This window comes from Podarcis melisellensis (genome assembly GCF_964234715.1).
Source record: "Podarcis melisellensis genome assembly, chromosome: 7".
NCBI lineage: Eukaryota > Metazoa > Chordata > Lepidosauria > Squamata > Lacertidae > Podarcis > Podarcis melisellensis.
Genome location: NC_138539.1, coordinates 84,622,426 through 84,627,334, shown reverse-complemented (window position 1 = coordinate 84,627,334; position 4,909 = coordinate 84,622,426).

The window sequence follows — 4,909 nt, the reverse complement described above, 5'->3', positions numbered from 1 at the left end:
AATCCTGAACGGAACAGGATTGTTATTCTTTTGGAACAAGAAGTATCAAATATTTGCTTTGAAATATCTCACTTGGCTGGATAAATAAAAGTGTACTCTTGGCTCAGTGAAATATAATAGTAAGCCCAATCATGGAAACCTGGAATAAATAAGCATTTACTATATTCTACATACATATAAATTCACTTTGTAATTCACTTAAAGAGCTACCCAGATTGTTAGGGTACTTTGACATAACCAGTGGTGTAGTGGTTAAGAGTGGTAGACTCGTAATCTGGTGAACCGGGTTCGCTTCCCCGCTCCTCCACATGCAGATGCTGGGTGACCTTGGGCCAGTCACACTTCTCTGAAGTCTCTCAGCCCCACTCACCTCACTGAGTGTTTGTTGTGAGGGAGGAAGGGAAAGGAGATTGTTAGCCGCTTTGAGACTCCTTAAAGGTAAAGGGTAAAGGGACCCCTGACCATTAGGTCCAGTCATGGCCGACTTTGGGGTTGAGGCGCTCATCTCGCTTTATTGGCCGAGGGAGCCAGCATACAGCTTCCGGGTCATGTGGACAGCATGACTAAGCCGCTTCTGGCGAACCAGAGCAGCGCACGGAAACACCATTTACCTTCCCGACGGAGCAGTACCTATTTATCTACTTGCACTTTGAGGTGCTTTTGAACTGCTAGGTTGGCAGGAGCAGGGACCGAGCAATGGGAGCTCACTCCGTCGCGTGGATTCGAACCGCCGACCTTCTGATCTGCAAGCCCTAGGCTCTGTGGTTTAACCCACAGCGCCACCTGCATCCCTTAAGACTCCTTAGGGTAGCAATAAAGTGGGATATCAAATCCAAACTCCTCTTCTTCTTCTTCATAACCTGGAGAGTTTAAACGAGGCATGCTCTCATCCAAGGCACTGTGATTTTATTAGGAGGAAATATTTGAAAATGGGGGAAATTAAGCAGTGCTCGTTAAAAACCTATAGTAGAAGCTAGTGCAGTTGATACAAAGATGTCCAAGCAATGCACTGTTTCCTGCTTCATTGTCTTCCTGCTCCTGTATACAATCAATGAAATCACCTTCCGTGATGCTACTCCGGTTTGCTGGAACTGTGTGCCTGGCAAGAGCATCCTTCTGTAGAATACATGAGTACTTCCTTGCTGGTTCATGAAAAGAAGGGAGAGTATGCACCCCTTTTGCTTAAGCCCTCTAGACAAACAGGTTTGGTCAGAGTAGTGTAATAGAAATGTGTTCCCTCTGCAAAGAGACATTAGGAACTACCTTCAGCTGAATTCGAGAAAACGCAACGGTGGCTTCTGTGTGTGCTTTTCTCTCGGTACAGGTAAAACCTTGTGGGACAATAGCAATACATGAGAGAACATGCGTGCGGTTTTTAAAATATTCTGTTCTGGGTTGACCTTGCTACTCCTTGCAGCGTGTTGTCCATGTGAGTGGTGTTTGTACAAGATTAAGAATGTAAGAAGAACTGCCTTGCTGCATAGGCCTGGCCAGTCCATCTTGGGTTCTGCTCCCAGATGAAGACAACAGGCCATTCACAGAGCTTGAAGGTAGCTCTCATCCTTCGTTCTTTGCATAAGCACCCAGTATCCAGTACAGTCGTACCTTGGTTTTTGAACAGCTTAGTTCTCAGGCATTTTGGCTCCCAAACGCCACAAAACTAGAAGTGAGTGTTCCGGTTTACGAACTATTTTTAGAAGCCAAACATCTGATGGGCTTCCTGCAGCCAATCAGAAGTCACGATTTGGTTTTCAAACATTTTGGAAGTCGAACGGACTTCTGGAATGGATTCTGTTCGACTTCCAAGGCACGACTGTATGCTACTTCTTAGCCTAGAAGTCCTATTGAGCTACTATGACTGAGGGCTCATCTACACAGAGGAAATTTTAGGGTAGTGCCCTTTATCAATACATTTAATGTGTGTGCATGTAAACACAGCACATTTCAGATCATTTGTTATTTTGCAGAGAGGGAAAGGACCACTCGACTACGAATGAAGAACTATGGGGTATATGTCAGCACAGCTCAGAAGGGCTGCTGTTTATTTCCTAGCTCTGTGTCTCCCCTCACAGAACGCTGCTCCGTCCAACAGGTGGCAGTGTCTATTTGGCAATTTTATGTAACATGGAAATTACATGCGTATCCTTTACCACAAAGAACTAATGTACAAGTGAGAGGTGCTGAGCAGAACATTTGCTAAATATTTCTGCAGAGTTTCCAACTGCAAGTCCTTAGAGTCATGTTTTGAAATAATGTGTTTTAGGGGGTTCACGACACTTCTGCAAGAAAGCCTTACAGCAGGAGAAAGTTTAGCATTACTAGTTCGTTGCTGAAGATGGGGATCAAAGGTCCAACTCAGACAAAGCAAGGACAACTCTCTCTGTTTCTTCATGTCTATCTATAACGGATATGGAGAGAGTGTAGATTTTCAGATCTCCACCAACTCCCATCATTCTTGCCTATTCGCTGTGTTAGCCTTACAGCATCTCTTCAATCCATACCAAAAATACTGTACCCAAAAATATCCACAACTAGAATTGAAGCTCTGGGGCCAGGAGGAAGCTGGAGGACACGCTGGGAAGTGGCTGAGGCTGCGCTACCCCACAGATCAGCTGTTAGGCGGGGAGGCTGAGCAGCGTAAACAAAGCCCTGCTGTGCCTCTGGTCTCTTTGGGACTTCCTCCACCTTCACTGATGTCCTCTTCAAGCGCCTTGCGAGCCACCTGCCATTTCCAGGTTTGAAACTATTTATTTAATTATTTCCAATCCACATGTATTCAAGGTCACACGTGGCCTGTAGTTAAACCCTCACTGAGATAGCTTCTGACCTCGAAAACTTAGGGCTTATCTGCACATCTTCCCCTGCAGGGGAAACTGCTCTTTAGTGCTCAGTCGGAGCAAATGACCATTTGGGTTTTCTCTAGATTAATATTTGCTCTAATTTAATTTTTGCTCTAATTTAATAATTTAATTTAGATATAATATTTGCTCTAATTTAGCGCTAAAGAGCAGGTTTTCCCTTAGAATGGTGTGGGGCAAGGTGGAAACCGCTCAGATCCATATCACATGAATTTTCATAATTAACAGGGCAGTTTTGTTTTGTCAAGCCATTGATCTTGGAAACAGTAGCTCCTCATGACTTCAGAAGAATTTCCTATATGAATCTGTAGTGTTCTTTATGCATGCACTTGTTTATTTTTCATCCATTCACCAATACACCAGAAATAAATAAAAACGGTAGCCAGGAAGGATAAAAACTAAGTAGGAAAAGATACCTATATAAGGCATGTGCTTGCTGATTTGAGCTTTGGCTTGCTGGCTGGCATGCATGCATCTAAAAGCTAGGAGTTAAATATAACTGCAGCACAGAAGAATACAGAATTAATGAAATTCTACAGATAAATTTGATAGCCTCCAACTTCATTTTAGTTCCTATCATGGCACATTTTCGATTTTTACTAAATGCTTCTGTAAATCAAGGTTCAGTTCAAAGAGACATCCTGATTTAACCTTTTTGAATGGAAATGTTTCACTATTATTTTCCATTTTAATTGAGCTAAAGGGATTTATTCTGTAAATCATGTACATGCACTTTAGTGAACAGACCAATATTGTTTCAATCCGTGGGTTGTTGTGTTTTTTCGACATTGTCTTCTCTCAGTTTTTGCTCTAATTGTCTCTTTCATCATCAGATCTGCTGCTGCTTTCAATAACTTCTGAGATGGAGTTTATCCGTGCAGCAAACTTAAATCATTTGTTTTCTCATTTACTGAGCGCTGACTAGAGACTTCCCATGTGCAGTCAGTTGGATTGTTATGAGTTTGTAATGTCCCTGTTTTCTCCCAAGAAAAGACAAGGATTTCAAAATAAAACTATTTCCTTCTGGTCTCTGGATAGAACAGTTGGCACTGCGCTGAATGCTTTTCTTCCTTCAGATGTGCTCCATTCAAATGTACATTCTGAAAGGTGATAAGAATCTGCTCAGCAACAGAGCAGATGAGACTGCGGCTACTTTGCTCCATCACAAAATCTTGCCATAGGGTTGCCACGTGTCCTCTTTTTCCAGGACACGTCCTCTTCTTCAGGGGTAAAAATTGAGACAAACTGCATTTATTTGCTTTGAATGGCTGTCACAGCATCATAGCATCTTCTTTTTTGCTCTTCAGAATATGGCAGCCCTACATATGGAGTGATCCTGTTCAGGATTTCAGCGGCTCCAGTGCCGGATTTACATATAAGCTAAACAAGCTATAGCTTAGGGCCCCACTCTCTTGGGGGCCCAAAAAAATTTAAAGGGGAAAAACCCTGGATGTACATTTCCAAAATATAAGATAAAAAACAATTAAAATAAAACCTACATACAGCAACAGTGTTTTGTGTTGTGTAGGCTCCTATGGTTTAAGTCATGGGCCCCAGCTGCTAGCCTACTCCCTAAAATATCACTGGTTTGCTCCTTTCTATATATAGGGTGCCCACATTCTGCATGGACTGGTTGCATGGACTGCATGGACTGCAGACTGCAGTGCAGCACAGTTGAATGTAGATCAAGCTGTTGTCAGTGGTGGAGCTTCATGCTCCGGCACTGGGGGGCGGAGAGCAGGTGGAGGCGGGGCTGGCACGCGTCCTAGGGGCGTGGTGCTTTGCCTGCGGGGGTGTAGCGTCTACCGTGGGGGGGGGCAGCTGCGATGGCCCCCCACCGGGATTGCGCTGCCAGGAGCAGTGTGCTCCCCACACACTCCTCATCCTCTGCCAGTGGCTGTTGTAAGGTAAAGGTAAAGGGACCCCTGATCGGTTGGTTGCTGTGTCCCACAGAGTGCACAGCAAAGGGCTCCGCAAGACCCAACAGCCTTGGATTGTAAAGGTAAAGGTAAAGGGACCCCTGACCATTAGGTCCAGTCGTGTTCGACTCT